A 19,230-nucleotide genomic window follows, 5' to 3' on the forward strand; every position below is an offset into this window, starting at 1 on the left:
GGGGCTACATCTCCTCTCCCCTGGAAACACTGAGGACTTTTTACTGGTGCCTCTACATTGCCCCAGAGGCTACATCTTTTCTCCCCTGGAAGCACTGAGGACTTTTTACCGGTGCCTCTACATTGCTCCAGAGGCTACATCTTCTCTCCTCTGGAAGCACTGAGGACTTTTTACTCTTTCTCGCCTGCACTCGCTCGACAGCGAGGAGGTCTTTATCTCTTTCTCGCCTCAGGACGCGCGAGGGCGTTGAGGTCTTTTAACTGGTGCCTCCGATCGCCGAAAGACGACGAGGACTTTAAACTTTAACTGATGCCGCCAATCGCCGAAAAACGATGGGGACTTAGAAACTTTTTTAGAAAGCATGCGACATAACTTCAAAACTCGCCTTAAATCACATATAAGCGACAAGGTCTTTCTTCAAAACTTTCGAAAAAACAGCAAGCATGCAATCTAAAATACTTCAAACTTTGAAAACTCTTCTTTATTGGGTGGCCTCATTAAAAACCCTCCTTAGGGAAAAAAGAGTGCCCCCTTCCAACTGTTTTAACAGAAAGCTTGCAAACCCTTTGTGTTTGTTTTTACTTACAAAGCTTTTAACTGTAATATAACTTGAGGTGCGTGGCGTTCCAGGTGCGAGGGATCGCCCCTCCTTCCAACGTTTCCAAGCGGTAGGCGCCGTTCCCGAGCGCCTCGGTTATCCTGAACGATCCCGTCCACTTAGGCAATAGCCTATTCTCCATCTCGTACTGATGGGCCTTCCTCATCACCAGATCGCCTTCTCTGAACTGCCTTGGCATCACCTTCGAGTTATACCTTCGTTCAATCCTTCTTTTCACTGCCTCAGCCTTCACTCTTGCCTCCTCCCTGACCTCATCCAGCAAATCCAGATTCAACCTTCTTTCCTCATTCGAGTCTTCCGCTACAAAGTTCTGGAATCTCGGCGAGCTCTCTTGGATTTCTACTGGAATCATTGCGTCGCATCCATAGACCAGGCTAAACGGGGTCTCATGGGTTCCTGACTACTCGGTGGTGTGGTACGCCCAAACTATACGGGGTACCTCCTCAGCCCAACTTCCTTTGGCTTTCTCTAGCCTTCTCTTCAAACCTCTTAGCAATACCCGATTGGCTGACTCTACTTGGCCATTTGTCTGAGGGTGCTCGACAGATGCAAATACTTGTTGAATTCCCACCCCTTCGCACAACTTCTTCAATAGGTGACTTGCAAACTGAGTTCTGTTATCTGACACCAGGCGCTTGGGCACACCAAACCGGCACACGATGTTCTTCCACACAAAGCTCTTGATCTTGTGCGCGGTGATCTGGGCCACTGGTTCTGCTTCAATCCACTTGGTGAAATATTCAATCGCCACCACCAAGTACTTCATCTGCCTGATCGCCAATGGAAAGGGTCCCAGAATGTCGATCCCCCATGTATGGAACGGCCAAGGGCTGTAAATCGACTTCAACTCCTTGGGAGGCGCCTTGTGCCAATCGGCGTGCTGCTGACATTGCTTGCAACACTGTGCATACTTCTTGCAATCTTCTCTCATTGTTGGCCAATAGTAACCTGCACGGAGAGTCCTTGCGGCCAGAGCTCGACCACCGACGTGGCTTCCACAGATCCCTTCATGGAGCTCGGCCATGATTCTTGTACATTTCTCTCCGTGCACACATTCCAGGAGTGGGTGTGTGAACCCAAACCTATACAACTCGCCGTCAATCATCGTGAACTTGCTGGAGTTCTTCTTTATCTTCCTGGCCTCCGTCGGATCCAGCGGGAGAAGGCCATCCGCCAGGCATCGCTTGTACTGTGTTACCCAGGTGTCTGGCTCATGGGTCGTGCAGACCTGCGTCATGTTCACCTTCTCTCCCCGACATGCTCTTATTCTTGGCGACCTCAAGGTCTCCTGAGTCAAAGACCTGTGACTCCTCGCTGCTTTCTCTGTCGACCTGCTTATCTGAAGAACCAGGTGATCTGCCACAAATGCTCTGGGTGTCTTCAGAGTTTCTTGGATCACCGTCCTCTGCCTTCCCCCCTTGCCTGAACTGGCGAGCTTAGCTAGCAAGTCAGCTCGGGCATTCTGCTCTCTGGGCACATGCACCACTTCAAAGGAGACAAAGGAACTCTTCAACTCCTGGACATACTATAGGTAAGCCGCCATTTGTGGATCTTTAGCCTGGAACTCGCCTGTTACTTGCCCCGTGACTAACAGCGAGTCACTCTTAGCCATTAGCACCCTAACTCCCATTTCCTTGGCCAGCAAGATTCCGGCGATCAGTGCTTCATACTCTGCTTGGTTGTTGCTGGCTTTGAAGGCAAACCTTAGGGACTGTTCAATCAGCACGCCGTTGGGCCCTTCCAAGATGACTCCAGCACCGCTACCCTGCTGGTTCGACGATCCGTCCACCGAAAGCACCCAACGAAAGTCGTCCCCCTCAACTCGTGTCGCTTCTGACGAGAGCTCGACCACGAAATCTGCGAAAATCTGCCCCTTGATCGGACCTCGGGGCTCATACTTAATATCGAACTCCAACAGCTCCACCGCCCACTTCACCATCCTCCCAGCCACATCGGGCTTCTTAAGGACCTTCTGGATGGGCAAGTCGGTCATCACCAGTATCGTGAAGCTGTGGAAATAGTGGCGTAACCTTCTCGCCGAAAAAACCACTGCCAGCGCAGCTTTCTCCAAGGCCTGATATCTCACTTCGGGGCCCTGCAGCACCTTGCTGACAAAATAAATAGGCTTTTGAGCCTGATCTTGGTCTTGGGCGAGCACCGCACTCACCGCCCTCTCAGTCACAGCAAAATACAACCTGACGGGGGTTCCCACCAGCGGTTTGCACAAAACCGACGGGCTCGCCAGGTATTCTTTAAGCTTGACGAAGGCCTCTTCACACTCCTTCGTCCAGGCAAATTTGTTGTTTCGCCTTAAACACTGAAAATACGGGTGGCCCTTCTCTCTGCTAGCTGACACGAAATGAGACAGGGCGGCCATCCGACCTGGAAGTTGTTGCACTTCCTTCACGGTAGCCGGGCTCCTCATCGCCAAGATGGCAGCACACTTATCAGGATTGGCTTCTATTCCTCTTTCAGTCAAGAGGAAACCCAAGAATTTTCCCGCCTCCACGCCAAAGATGCACTTCTCGGGATTCAGCTTTAACCTGAACTTGGCGATCGTAGTGAACAACTCTTCTAAGTCCGCAACATGCTTGCTCTTCTCCGGCGAGGTCACGACCATGTCATCCACGTACGCTTGCACATTTCTTCCCAACATTGGTGCAAGTACCCGATCCATCAACCTCTGGTACGTGGCCCCTGCGTTCTTCAGCCCAAATGGCATCACCTTGTAGCAGTAGCACGATCTCTCGGTCATGAAGGCAGTCTTCTCTTCATCAATGGGATGCATCTTGATCTGGTTATACCCCGAGAAGGCATCCAGGAAACTCAACAACTTACACCCTGCAGCACTGTCCACCAGGGCGTCTATGCTTGGCAAAGGATACGAATCCTTTGGGCAAGCCTTGTTCAGATCGGTGAAATCGACGCACATGCGCCATTTCCATTGCTCTTCTTCACCAGCACGACATTAGCTAGCCACTCAGGGTACTGGACTTCCCTGATATGGCCTGCAGCGAGGAGCTTCTGTGTTTCATCCCTGATCGCCTGCCTTCTCTCCTCGTTGAATTTCCTTCTTCTCTGCCGCACTGGCCTGACCTGGTTGTCCATTGCTAGATGATGGCAAAAGAAGTCGGGGTCAATTCCCGACATGTCTGAAGCAGACCATGCGAAAGCGTCCAGATGCCGCTCTATCACCTTGGCAATCTGGTCTTGGAGCTCAGCCTCCAAGGATCTTCCCAACTTGAAGACCTTTCCCCCGATCTCCCTTTCGAGCCATTCCTCGACGGGTTTGGGTCTAGCTTCCCTGGCGATCACCGCCCTGGCGATCACCGCCCTGGCGATCACCGCCCTGGCGATTCCCAGCTCCCTCAATTAAGTAACCAAAATTGTCAATTCACGAGTAAAACTCTCAAAACTGTTTAAGGTTCACATACTCACTTGGTTTAAATGGTCTCATTCTTTTTTCTTTTGTCCTTCTCTGTCCTAATCAATCATCCTGTTAAATTTTCATGTATCACAATTTCAACTACATTTGAATAAATATTCAATCATATTTTCTTTTCTAACATGTGTCTAATTTATCTCACTATTTAATGTTTACACACAAATTCATTTTTCCACAATTCAAAATGAATATTCTAGTGCTTTTTTATTTGAGAAAAATTAACTAGAAAACAAACAAATTAAACTGAAATGTATCCAAGAAAATAATTCAAGACATAAAAACTAACAAAACAACAAATTTATTCAAACTACAAAATAAGTAAATAAAACAAACTAAGCAAATAAACGAAATAACTAAAAAATAAAAAATGAAAACATAAACAAAAAAATAAAGCAAAATTTAAATAACTAAAAAGAAAAGAGAATTAGAAAGATAAAACTATATTTTTGCTCAATCCTCTCTTTCTAAGAAGTCATCCAGCTCTTTGTTAAAATCTTCATCTATAGTCTTGCTTCATTTGCTGGATCTACCCCCCCCCCCCCTCCCCCCCCCCCCCCCCAAAATAATAGTACCTGTCCACAACCCAAAATACATAACCTGCAAAATGATTAGGAGAAATATTGGAATTAGGGTGCCTTTAAGATTTTTTTTTTTTTGCAAAAATATTTTGCTTTAGCGAGAATCCTTGCGTAAAAACACCATTTTTCGATGTAAAACTCGCTTGAGCGAGAATTTGCTCGCTTAAGTGAGAATTTCGTCGTCAAACTCACTTGGGCGAGACTTCCTGCAAGAAAACATGATTTTGAAAATAAAAATCAACAAAGGTAGCAAAACAAAAAAAAAGAAAAACTGGATTGGGTTGCCTTCGAGTAAGCGTCATATTTAACGTCATATAACTTGACGAAAGATTTTATCAAGGGGGATAATTATTCTTCTTGGCCAATACTCTTGTTATCACTTTCATTTTCCTTGAATACGACTCTTCCACTTCAATTGTTCCATTCAGATTTAATTCCTTAATGACTCACAATTTCTTCGTCTTCTTCATTCGTTTCCCCCTACCTGCGTTAAGCATGATAGTCCTGGCCAATACTCCTTTTCTTTCATTGGCTTCCCTTGATTGTCCTGATCTTCTTTTGTCTTTACCATTTCCTGAGGTGGAACTTTCTCCTTTGGCTTTGAACCCTCCATCTGCTCACCATTTTTTGAAATTTCCTATTGTCTCCCATCCTTATCTTCAATACAGTTATTTACATCATCAAAAAGATTAAATTTTACCTCATCATCTTGAGACCTTACTCTAAGTTCTCTTTTATCCACATCCACTATGACTTTAACACTCTTCATAAAAGGTCTGTCGAGAATCAAAGGGACCTCCTTGTCTTCCTTCATGTCCAAGATAACAAAGTCTATCGAAAATATGAACTTGTCTACCTTCATTAGAACATCTTCTACCGCACCATAAGGATGTTTCACAGTTGTGTCAGCCAATTCATGGTGGGTTTAACCTCCAAGTCACCTATTTGTGCTAACATGGTTAATGGCTTATACTTAACCCTAAATCCAATAAGTCATTATCAACAAATAAATCATTTATTGACACAGTCCCTGGATCCTTGAATTTCTTGGGAAAGTCTTTCAGCTTCAAAGAACTGCTTCCAGCTCTATATCCTTTTCTTCAAAGCAACACATCTTCCTTCTAATTCCTTCAAATAATGTTTTTTTCTCCGACCATCCTGCAAAATAATTTTTTGGAAGCAATTTATCAGAAAAAAGTTCTTTTTTTTTACAGGCATATGGGAATGGGATAATTCTTTTGGAACTCTACTCTTTACAACTTCATATTTTTCTCCCTCTTTTCTATCTTCTCTTTTTTCTTCCTCAACCTTCTCCATCTCACCATCCCCCTCTCGTATTTTTTTATCACTCTCAATAGTGATTTTATTACAATGTTCCTTGTCTGAACATAGAGATTTCAGACATAACTTTAATGTAACGAGAAATTGGAAAAAATATCGGTAGAAACTTTTCTTGTACATCCTTCCATTTAGCTAGGCTCTGATTAGAATGTGATTTAAGTCATTCCTTCACTCTCCCTGCCAAAGAAAAGGGAAATAAACACATATACACACTTTCCAGATCACCTAACTGAAACCCCATAGTTCCCACCAATTCATAAAATGTGTATGAGGATCCTCATGATCCATCGTCGTGAATTGATTGGTACTTATTAGGGTGAGAAATGCAGACTTCATCTCCAAGGCACTGTTAGTAGCAGGTATTGCAATGCTAGAAAAGTGTCTAGGTCCTTAGTGTATGGCGTAGTCTCTAAGAGTCCTCCTATTAGGTGGTACTTCATCCTCTGCTATGTTGTTCTCTTCATGAAAATATGAATGGAAAAAGAAGAAGTTGTTGAAGAGTCCTCTCTAGTATCTTCTTGCTTCTCTTTTGTCTTTAATTTTCGGTTTCTTCTAACTAACTTCTCAATTTCTGCTTCAAATAACAATTGGTCTTTTGGAATCCGACCTCTCAATATCTTATAAAAAAACAACTAATGCAAGGATTAGCAAGAAACTTCAGAAACAGTAACCAAAAATTTGTATTTTATATATATATTTTTTAAAATAGAACAATTAACTAAAAATTAAATTCTAATTAAATAAAAAAAATAAAAGAAAATTCAAATTAAATAAGAAAATAAATAGATATAAATAAAAGAAAATAAAGAAAAAAAATAAGAGTTAAATCAATAAAAACAAAATAACCAATCTGAAAAAAAAAACACAATAAAAATAAATCAAAACAATAAAAATATTCACAATATTTAGGAACATATACTCAACAAATCAAACTTGTTCCCCGGTAACGGTATCAAAAATTTGATGACTTTTTACGGCAAGTGCATCGCGTTGTCAGAAGTAATAATTTGTCGCTAAGGACGGATATCCATCCCACAAGGAACAATTGAATTATCAAGTACAATACTCGCTAAATATAAAACAGAACAATAAAAAGTGTGTTGAGAATGGATGTGTTGGCGATGATCAATAAGAAAACAGACAAAGAATTGGTTGCTTCAAGTTGGAAAAATAAGGATTAGGTTTCATCTGTCTCATTCTTATGTATTTCGATTAACATGTTAACATTATGTTCTTTGATTGAAATTGATGTTCGTATAAAAGTCATTTATATCGATTTTTCGCATATAAAATTATTAAGAATGTTTCCTAAATATCGATCTTTCGCATATTTATAAGAACAAATTATAATCAAGCTTAGGCGTTCATAACAAAATTACATTTCAAGTCTATTCATAACACTCAAATATGTTAAGTATTGTTGTTTGGGTCAAAACCCTAAAAATACTTTCTAGACAAATTTAAAATTCTCAAACATGTCTCAATTATTTAGAAACAAAACAACAATACTAATAATCAATCAAGAACATAATATTATATCATATTTAAATATCACCTCAATACATAAGAGTTTGAACAAATTACTCTCAATTACAAATGGTAGAATTAGCCACGCATACTTCTAGCACCTTCCATTCTCCCAATTGGTTACAAATCACCCAATGGTCTTTTCCTCTAAATCTAGCACACTAGAGTTGTGCCTTTAGCCCTCTATTTCACCTAATTTGTTAGGATTAGGTGACTTCTTGCGTCGCGCTGATGAACTTATTAATAAAAACATAAAAAAAAACTCAATTTGTCTAACGCATTCTCGCTTAAGTGAGAAAGGCGTTGATTTCCGAAAAAATTCATTGGAGCATTCTCGCTCAAGCTAGAATATCTCGCTTGAGCGAGATACTCCGCTGTTGAGTTGGATTTTTTGTGCGTTTCGAACCTTCCAACTTTCTCCTTTTAGCTTATATCATTCATCTTTGGTCCAAATCTTCATTCTTCCTTATAAACCTGAAATTAACACCAAATTTAGAAATAAAATGCTCTTATTCAAATAAAGATCATAAAAAATGTAAAAAGATATAAATTCATAACTTAGGAATTATTTATATGTAGTTTAGCAATTAATACTCATAAGTGCCTGTATTTTAATATGAAATATTACTGAAATTAGGCACTTATCAATAAGCTATATAATTAAATTCTTCATTGTGTGAAGATATCCTAGTGTGCTTCCATTGTTGCTCTCAAATTGAGAGTGTTTCTCACTTGTTCATAGGTCATGGTCTCAAAAGGAGATTAAGATTGGCTACCTGAAGAAATGTAGAATACTTGTACCTGAATAGGTGTAGAATACTTTTACATGGAGAGGTGTAGAATACTCGTGTATCTAAAGGGATGTAAAAATACTTGTCTTAATGAAGGCTCTTAAACGAGTTGCTTAAAGGGACTGGAAGTAGTCCTAATTGTGGAGTGAACCAGTATAAATATGTGTCTACTTCTCTCTACTCTAAGTCTATTTAACGCTAACATTGTTTTGGTTATAATTTGTGATAGATGTCATTTATCAATCAAATTGAAAAAATTCTATCGTAGTTTGTCTAATGCAATGATAAAGTATGTAACACCAAAGAGTTGATATTATAGAAGTTGTCGTAAGATCCTTCAAAAGCCCAATATTTCAAGTATTTCTAAATGGAATGATTGTTCGAGGTTGATCATCTGGAGGTCTTAAAGATCGGCCCAGAGAAAGGGAAGAAAGTATCAATCAATGATTCAATAAACCTGAATCTTTTGAGGTCTTGCAGATCAACATCATAGATACTTCGATAACACCTTATAAGCATTATCTTGTCGATGGATTACTTCCTGCTGAGCTTGCAAAGGCCAAGATATTCTCACTTGAACGAGAATACTCTAATGAATTTTTTTCGAAAATCAACGTCTTTCTCGCTCAAGCGAAATTTTTAACTCAAGCAAGATATTCTCCCTCAAACGAGAATACGTCAGACAGATTGACCCATTTTATGTTTATATCAGTAAGTCCATTAGCGCAACAAAGGAAGTCACCTAACCCTATTAAATTAAGTTAATATTGCTTTCTAATAGTTATATTAAAACATATACATAAAAATAATTTTACAAAACTTAAAAGGATTTATGTGGTTTATTTTATCAAAATGGATATAATTTTTAAAATTTATGAAAATGAGTAAATTTTTAACATATTATACAAATAAATAGGAAGTACGTTCAAAGCCCTACTACAATGAAAAAGTGGTATTTTAAAAAACAAAGAGTAAATCCTAAATTCTAAAGAGAACCATCTCGTACAAACCAATTTTTTAATCAAGCATATAAAGACCTATCATTTCAGTTTTTATCAAATTTTTACAATTATCTTTTCTCTATTTCAGATAAACATCCTTTTTTACTTTAAAATATTCATATATATGTAATAAATAAGAATCACATATTAATTTTAATAAAAAATAAATAAAAATAAAAATATTTCTTTAAAAAGTAAAAAAAAAAAAAAGCAAAAAAACACTTTAAAAAGTAAACATATTAGAAATTTTTAATATGAATTTATTAATCAAATTATTAAATAAAACCTTAGAAAAACATAAAAATTCTAAATGGAGGAGATGTATTATGGGTACGCCTTTTATAAAATTGGTTGTTGTATGAAGAATAAAGTAATTGGTATAAAAAAAGGTATTGTTGTTACATAATCACCAATAATGAGCAATGAGCATTCTTATTATGAGAGTAAAATAAAAATTAATAATGAAAAGGGTAAAAAATAAAAATATTGAAAGGGAGTCTGTCAGACAACCCTGTGACCATCTCAAATCATGAAGACTGGGAACGATCCTCTACAGCTAAGATGTATCTAATCCAGGGAGAAGGCACACCTGACCGTTAATCACGCTCTGATCACAGGGTCACGTTCATCCACCAGACTTCAGTTCCTGTCTCCTTAGAACTCAAGGATACAGAGGTACGAGCCTATAGAACAGATCCTGTTCAAGTAAGGTCGTGACCAGTTACAATAGGTGTCCCTTAATAAACTTGTTTTCTGCTTCAAACGTTTTCAATGTGGGACTACGTTATCTATGGTGAACACTTTTTTTCCAGAAAAACATCTGCTATGCTATTCTCAGTAAACTACGGTGATCATTAGGAGGGATGAGTTTAAAAAGACTGAAATCAACAGAAAAGCTTTGAAAGAAAACAGAAATATAGACTAGTAAAGAAAGCCAGCACATCATTGTTCCTGGTAGAGCTTCTTGAAGTTCCATGATGGCAAATATGACATGTGTGGAACACTGTCTCTGAATGCTACAATTATCATGCGTTACCAACAATAATAAACTTCAAACTCAAAATATAAAACATTCAAACATTACACACAAACTCACCTCAACCTCCATAAAACCAACCCAGCAGGATGGTTGAGGTGGGTGCGCATCCAATGGAAGCTCTTTCATTACCAATACCACTGCTTATGAAAAAAAATAAAAAAAAATTTGGACCATTTCTCGATTTGTGCGTGTCATCCTTGCGCAGGGGCCATGCTAATCTTCTCTGTATCGTTCCAATTTTATCGGATGTCCCCGAAGGGACAAGCAAAAGCGTAGTTGGCATCAATATAAACGTTAATGTTATGATAACATTATACGGTGTGGGACTTCAATGGGGGAACTAAGTATCTTGCAGCACAGTGGAAGGAAAGTAGAATATGTAGAGGAACATCATGGACTGGAAATAGAGAAAAATATGTAAAGGGTGTGTATAGTTCTTTCCTAACCTCTAAGCTGAGCAGAGAAACATATAAGAACATATATTTTTATGTATTTTTGAAACACAACAATAAGGAAAACACTGCTAACTTAACTGCCCAGTAAGTAGCCTTATCTATTCCTCTATTCACTTACATTTTTCTATTTACTTCTTCAATTTATTTTTTTCTCTCTCTGCATCTCTATGATGATTTTACTTTTATGTACTTGTCTTTATTTTTTTATTATATTTTATCAGTAATATTATAGGGACTGAAAGTTATTGTAAAAATATATTATTGTATCTTTTAACAAATTGTTTTGACTTGTAGAATCCTTCTATTTCTATTTTTTCACTTATTGTATTAAAAAATAAGATGTTATCAGAAAATGATTACACATTGCACACTGAACAAAGTGAAGAGATAGAATTGTGACGTTACAAGAAAAGGTTACAGAGGTCTATCAGGCTACTTATAGGTGTTTAATTATATATGCAAAACAACTGTCATTTTATTTTTTCTAAAATTATTTCAAAACCAATTTATTTCATAAAAATAACTTAATTTTTATTTATGCTTATGTTTCAACTAGAAAACTAGTATGAAATCGTGCCCACGTTGAATTTTGTTTTTGTTTTTCATTTAAATTTTTATTTAGATTTAATAGTACACTGATTGAAAGTCTCAATTTACATTTCCTACACTGATTGAAAGTCTCAATTTACATTTCCTACACTGATTGAAATGTATTCCAAGTTAAGAAGATATATAGAAAAAATTTAGCACCTATTAAATGCACCCACTACATCCAATTCTTCTACAAATCAACATCCAATCAATTCAACTAAAGTAATAATCTATTACTGCGGACATATTTAACCGACCTAACTTACACATGTGTCAATCCTAAGCTTGTGTTTGGATCCGCTGATGGTGGAGGGTGTGGGTGAGGATAAGGGAAAAGTTAGGCCAAATGAGAGAGCTTTCAGAAGTGAAGAGAAAGGAGAGGGTGAGGGAGTGAGTGTCAGGTAGGATGAGTGCAAAGTCATTTATGCACTCACTAGATTTTTGGATGTATCTGGACGTGAAGCATGCATGCGCACAGTGTTATGTGAAGAACCTTTTCAGCAAGCACATGAGATTCCTTTGTTCAGGAATCTCTTTGACCAACTTCAAAGCTCAATAAATGCATAGCTAAGTTGGTGAGAGAGTGGATGAGTGTAATAAAGAGGTGCAACACTATATATCTGGTTCCAAACCTCAGAAACCTCACAAAACAGAGGCAATTCAATTCTTCACAAAGCACAGACCTAGAGAGCTTGGAGAGGGTTGTGAGTAAGCATAGTGGTAGGAGAGTGTGCTTGGTTCTTCGTTTGTGACCTCAGGTGAGCTTTGTGTGAATTTAGTTTCATTCTTAACCGATTATCACTGAAAATGAACGTAAGCCATAATCGATTATGTGGGAAAAAATAGTTGATAATCGATTATGCTCATGACATAATCGATTACCTGTAAAAATTCCCGTGAGATAATCGATTATGGTGGTTTTTGAACCGGAAGCATAATCGATTATGTGGTATAAACATTTGGATAATCGATTATGTGCTATTTTACACTGAGGTGATAATCGGTTATGTTTCTTAATTTTTCAGATTTTTTATTTTCTGTTTTTTGAACTAATTTTTGAATGATTTTTTTTTCAGTCACAGTTTGATAAATCTTAGACTTGCATTGTGTTGTGGTTTTGTTTTGTTCTCTTGAGGTATGTGTGTTTTTTTCGAATTGTGTTTGGATGTTTATTTTTATTTTGAATTTAATTTGTTTAAATTACTTTAAAGTACTTGTTAATTAGTTTTTAATTTTAGATGTGAATATTTATGAAAATTGATTATCTAAAATTGTATATTATAAATGTAAAATTTCATGAAATTTGAATATGTTATTTTTGTGACATCAATTGAATTGAATTTATAGATTGAATTTAGAGATCTAAATCTGTTATTTTAAAATATTATTATTAAAAAGACTATAAAAATTGTTTCAGTAATTTAAAAAAAAAATATACAGAAGATTATTTTAACATTTAACTATGTTAATAAATAAATTTATGAATGTCGTAATTTTCTTTATAACTTTGAAGCTTTTAATAAATAAATTTTTTGATTTCAATTTACAGAATAGATTATTTTTTTAAAATTTTTATTTTTACAGAATGTAAATATAATTTTTTAATGTTATTTTTTAAAACAAATATTGTATTAATTAAAAAAAATTACATAATAAATTAGAATTTTTAATAAATGTGTACATAGTTACTATTTTTTGAACATTTAATTATTTATAAAGAAATATATTTATTTGTTTGAAATGATTATTTTTACATAATGGAAATAGAAATTTTGAATGCTATATTTTATATTTTTTTGACATTTTACATACACATACCATAATAATGTATATGAAATATATATAATTTATTTGTCATAGTTTATAGTTTACATAAATTGTTAATGTTATTATGAAATAATTAAAACAAATATTGTAGTAATTAAAAAGAACAGAAAAAATTACATAATAAATTCAATTTTTTAATAATATGTGTTGATAGTTAATATTTTTTTTAACATTTAATGCTTTATAAAAAAATATTTATTTATTTGAAATTATTATTTTTATAGAATGGAAATACAAATTTTGAATATTATATTTATAATTTTTTTCATTTTACATAGACATACCATAATGTTATGAAAATATATATAATTTATTTTTCATAATTTACATAAATTGTTAACATTATTATTTAAAAATTAAATCAAATATTGTATTAATTTTAAAAAAAAAACAGAAAAAGGTTACCTAATAAATTAGAATTTTTACATGAAATTGTTTATAAAACATAGATTTATTTATTTTAAATTATTATTTTTACATAATAAAAATATAATTTTGGAATGTTATTTTTTTATTTTTTTAAAATTTAATTCTTTATAAATAATACATTTATTTATTTATAGTTAATATTTTGACATAATGCATGAATGCAAATTTTACATGTTATAAATAATAAATGTTAACATAGATAGAAATTAATAATGTTATAGAAAGTTTTATTGTTACACACGTGGACAAAAGTATACTTTATTGTATATAACATAATTGAATAGAAATTAAATAATATAACACTAATTATTTTAATTAACTTAAATGTCTTTTAAACTAATTAATATTTTATTTATTTATTTATTTATATACAAGGATAAATTTGTAATATTACAATTTACACTATTCAAAATATATTAAAATACTCTCACAACTATCACATCATTCACATTCTCCAATAAATTTTCTTCACACATCTACTCTAATATCCCCAAATCCAAACACCTTCAACTTTCTTCACACTTTTACTCCCTCACACGCTCAACTTTCCACTCACCCACAACCTCTAATCTAAACAAAACATAAAAGAATGTCAGTCTTACATAACTACTCTTTTAATCATATATTTCACAACATATCAGAAATACTACAATATGGAGACTGGAAACAAGTTACAAAAATAAATTGTTATCTTCCAACTAGAGTTTACACCACACAATACAAATACAAAATAATGTTGACATCCAACAAATGATTAATTGTTGTAAAAGTACTAAACTTTTAATCCAAGTGTTCAACGTGAACATTCAACTACAAAAATTGAACTATTAGTCCAAATCAAAATTTACACAATACAACACCTCAATAATTGATTTAGAATTTATAGAAAAGTACCTACATCAACCATCTCAACAAAACAAGATCCACACTTTTCTAAATTAGTAATGTTATTTTATAAAAAGTTTCATGTTAGACATCACTATGCAACTTGACATCTCAGTTAGGCTGATACCTCAAGCAACAACACTCATCTGCCATCACATGAAAAAAAATGTTATTAAAAAAAATATATGGGGAGATTAGACCAAAACTCATATGGTAACAAAAACGATACATAGGTCGACTATATCTATTCATAAAAAATTATAAGAAGAGACTAGATGAAAGTCTATTATACCAATGAAATGGTTCTATATGAATAAATCCTAAATTAGCCAACTTATCAGCACATGCATTTTCTTTCATCAAAAATTTAAGTAACCCTAAACCTGATTTTCCCACAGTAATTAAGAGAAGTATTTCATCGATTACAAAGTATTCACTGAACATTAGCCCTAGCAGTAAATTAAAATAGTAATATGTTTTGAATTGTTATCATTTTTATGTTATATCAATTTTATGAATTATCTTTTAACCACCTTTAACTAATATAAAAAATATATTTTAATTAGTTTTTTCATGCTCTTTTATATTTTTTTTATATAAATTTACAACCAAATATTATAACATAATCTTTCTTATTATACTTTATTATTATTATTATTATTACTATTATTATTATATATATTTATAACTAACTTTTTATTTATTTATAGCACCTTTCATTTTAATATTAATTTTTTAATTTCACATTTTAAAATTATAATGTATACACTTTTTTTTTTATTAAACCAAATGATAAATTTATTATTTTTATCGTTACATACGTATCAACAATAAATAAATAAATTTTTATTTTAAGAAAATAATCCAACAATTTTATTTAGTTTTTTCTATTTCTTATTTAAATATATTTTTAACAAACTAAAAATACAAAATTAATTCAAATACCAATATTATAATCTATTATAATTTATTGTAATTTTTTCATCCAATTTCAATTTTATTATAAAAATATAGTTAAAATTTATCATAATTTATTCTTCCCAATTCAAATTTACTATAAAACTACAAAATAAAATAATTTATCATTTATTTTCTTACTATAATTAATTCAAAATACCTATAAAATATTTCTATTCATTCGTATTTTTATTATCCCTTCAAACATTTAATTTAAAACCAACTAATAATCACAATTTATTTGCATATAAATTTAAGAAAAACAAATGATTTTTCTCCTTACATAATTTTTTATTTACCTCCCTCTCTCGTACAAATTGAAAATAACCCTCCCAAATTTTATTTCTGATTTTTTTAAAATATTTTCTATTTTAAAAAATTTATAAATTACACTACCTATATTTTTATTTAAAATTTCCAAATGCATTTTTTAAAACCATTTCAAAATTTATTTTTTTTAAATAAAAAATTATAATATTAGGCATCACAACTGAGACTTTTATCCTGAATTTCAACACATCAAAATTTCAAAATTTTAATTTACAATAATAATAAACATCTACAAAAGTTTAATATTTCCTATCATTTTATAAATTTAAAAATATTTTAATTCTCCACACAATCAAATTATATTCAACCTTACATAATTTAATATTTTTTCTCTAAAAAAATATTTAAAATTTATTCTCTCCGTTCTTAATTGAATTTTTTAAAACATTTATTTTACCTACAATAAGTTTTAAAAATATTTTTTTTTCTTCTTCTTTCCTACTCACTCCCTACAAAGAAAAAAAAAATCACAAACCCTAGAAATCCAGAATCCGGTCACCGCGAAAAATTGAAAAAAACCAAAGTGACAATTTAAGTATTTAAAGACCGAATTCCGATCAGTTACTGAACAACCCTCATCTCCTCCGCTCCAGCACTGGAATTAAAAGAAATATAAACCAAATTTCATGATGGTTTTCGTCAAGAAAAATGAAAAGGGTGAGAATTAATCTTCTTGTAGGTCCACTTCCGGAAAATTTATTCTTTTCCATACTAGTCAAGGAAAAAAAGTCATAATTCAAAGATATTGATTGGTGTTTGTAGATATATTTTGAACTCGTAGGCCCCTAATTCAAGTGAAGCAAAAAACAATGTTATTGCATCTATAGTAGTAATATTTATCGTAATTCAAAGAAAGGGTTCCAGAGATTACTTTGGGGTTAACACTGGCAGGGTGTTTGTTTCCACATAAGTATTGTTCGTGTGGAAGGAAGAATCTTGATTTTTAAGTTTGTTTATAATTTGACCTTAATAACAAAGACGCATTTCTGTTATACGAAAAAAGTCGAAGAGAATCGGTTATGCATACGAACTTTTACAAATTTAACTTTTCGGCTTTCTGTTGTTTTGATTCGTAGTTTTAATTTTAATTTTGTATCATAGACGCTATGTTATTATTTTGTTATCTAATAATTGAATTCTTTTCTTCCATCATTCCATTTTATCGCGTTTTATATTTAATATTAATCACAATCTGAATTTTTACATCTTTCAATTTATTCTTTCAGTTTATTTAATTACATTTTCTGAAATTTATAATTTTGCTTAAATGTTTTATAATTATTTTTATTTTAATTTTATCCAAATACATTTTCAACAATATTAATGTATTTACAATGTCAGATAATTCATATATTTTTTTTAACTAAGTACATTAAGTACATGAAGAATAATATTTTAAATTAATTTTAACATTATAATCTTACAATTTTATTAATTAATCTTTTTTTATGAATGATTACTCATCTTACGACTCACAAACTTTCATAAATTTTTCTTTTATTTTTTTTTCAATAAAATTTCATGCTAGACATTCTCTCATTACATAAAAAATTATTATTAAACAAAACATGAGAGACTAGGTAAAAAATCATACATAAAAAAAACTACAAATCTAGATGAATCAGAACATAGATTTTTAATACCTTTCAAGTAAGAATCCCAAAGAAAAACTATGAAGCAAACAAAAGAACCAAAAGAACAACTATGAAAATCTCAGAAAAGCAAACACTCTCATTTCTTATTAAGAGTCATCTTAAGACCCATTTTAGGATGTCCAAGCCTTTTATTAGTTTTAACAACATTATCTCAATTATCACTGAGAGATTGTCTCATTAACCTCACCATTCAAATACTTAGCAACAATTTTACATTCTTTTATAAACAAAACAACATCAGGCACAATAGCCAAAATAGTAGACTTCTAAGCGACAACATTAGGCACTCGAGCAACATTAGACCATGAGATGCAATATTTTTGTCCAAAGTCAACTCAACTTGGGTAGTGCAATTGGTCCCTACCACTACACTTTCCACTCTCAAAACCTAAAAGGGATTAAAACAATTTTGTAAGGTCAAATTATAAAAGACATTTTGGAACTCTTTTGTCAGTAATAGGCAAGGGGTCATTTTCTTGTAGCAAATCTTTCGACTCATGAACATCTCCAACGAAGACATCAAGAAAAATATCATCCTGAGATCTGGACACAATCCCTATATCATCAATAGGGTTAGCAACAACAGATAAATCCTTATCGACTTTCTAAACAACAACATCAACAAGAGCTACAACAATATCCTTAACAAATACATCAAAATTTAGAATATTATCATCAAATTGTAAAATTGGCTTGTCCCCCATTTCTCTCTTTTGAGAAATTTCTTCCTAATGGCTATTAGAGATGTTAGCTTCCTTGGACTGAGCAACAACAACAACAACAAACTTATATTAACAACCACATGTTTAGGCAAAACAGTTTTACCTATATTAGATAAATCATGACCAACTATTTTGCATGAGAAGCAAAATGGAGGCAACTTCTCATTCAATATTGAAATGAAAGCAAAGTTAGACCTTTTCACCAAAATTTGATTTGACAAGTTTGATAACATATCAATATAAACTAGGACCCTAGAAAAAAATGCTTTAGATTTATTCATTATGTAATCATCAAGAGTCAGTAGGGTATCAACCCCTCTAGCATTATAAAAAAAATAACTTTTGGTCGACAAATAAGGATTTATCTGTTATGTTGTTGTTCAGAAAGTCAAAAAAGATTTATTTGTTGTTGCTAACCTTATTGATGATACCGAGACTGGGTCTGGATCTCAGGATGACAATTTTGTTGATATGTTCTCGTTAGAGTGTTCATAAGTCAGAAAATTTGCTACAAGAAAATTACTTTCTACCATCTTCTCTATATCCAAACAACCTCCCCTCTAATTCATCAGGGAAGATGATGGGGTTCATCATGAGTTTCAAGTACCCCACGAGACTTTATGTTAAAATATTTTGCTTGACCTTTAACTCGTGCAAGGTTGTTTCTTTGAAATTTGTTTTAACAATGCACAAATAGTATCCTCCAGCAAATGATTAACTTCAAAATTTCCATCAGAAGGATAAAAATAATATGTTTACACTGATGAAAATCAGAAAGTTGAATAGATAGCAGAAACTGGAACTGGAAGTGAAAAATCAATAATAATCTCAGTATTGCGAAGATTTTATGATCCTGATCTGTGTCACATTACACTTAATGTAATTGAAATCCAAAAATTTCTAGCTAAGTGGTTAAGGTAACAGTGGGCCGGTGCCCAGAGCCCGAGTTTTCAATGACACTTAATGAGCTAATATTGCATATGAAAAGGACGAAATGCAACAGAGGCAGAAATCTTGGCTGCTATAGAAATGGCAAAT

The 19,230-nt window shown here is 33.2% G+C and overlaps 1 long non-coding RNA gene and 2 other non-coding genes across 3 annotated transcripts; all 3 read right to left on the reverse strand.

Annotated features, from left to right (window-relative positions):
• Positions 1-9,782: 9,782 nt before the first annotated feature.
• On the reverse strand, positions 9,783-10,873 carry LOC137815450 (uncharacterized). Its single transcript, XR_011081747.2, has 2 exons — positions 10,399-10,873; positions 9,783-10,318 (listed from the first exon to the last, which is right to left on the reverse strand). It is a non-coding gene; the product is annotated as an uncharacterized LOC137815450 (long non-coding RNA).
• On the reverse strand, positions 9,798-10,017 carry LOC137816768 (small nucleolar RNA U3). Its single transcript, XR_011081880.1, has one exon. It is a non-coding gene; the product is annotated as a small nucleolar RNA U3 (small nucleolar RNA).
• LOC137816775 (U6 spliceosomal RNA) lies at positions 10,501-10,603 on the reverse strand. Its single transcript, XR_011081887.1, has one exon. It is a non-coding gene; the product is annotated as a U6 spliceosomal RNA (small nuclear RNA).
• Positions 10,874-19,230: the final 8,357 nt, after the last annotated feature.

Source organism: Phaseolus vulgaris, chromosome 1 (genome assembly GCF_051622355.1).
Source record: "Phaseolus vulgaris cultivar YP4 chromosome 1, ASM5162235v1, whole genome shotgun sequence".
Lineage (NCBI taxonomy): Eukaryota > Viridiplantae > Streptophyta > Magnoliopsida > Fabales > Fabaceae > Phaseolus > Phaseolus vulgaris.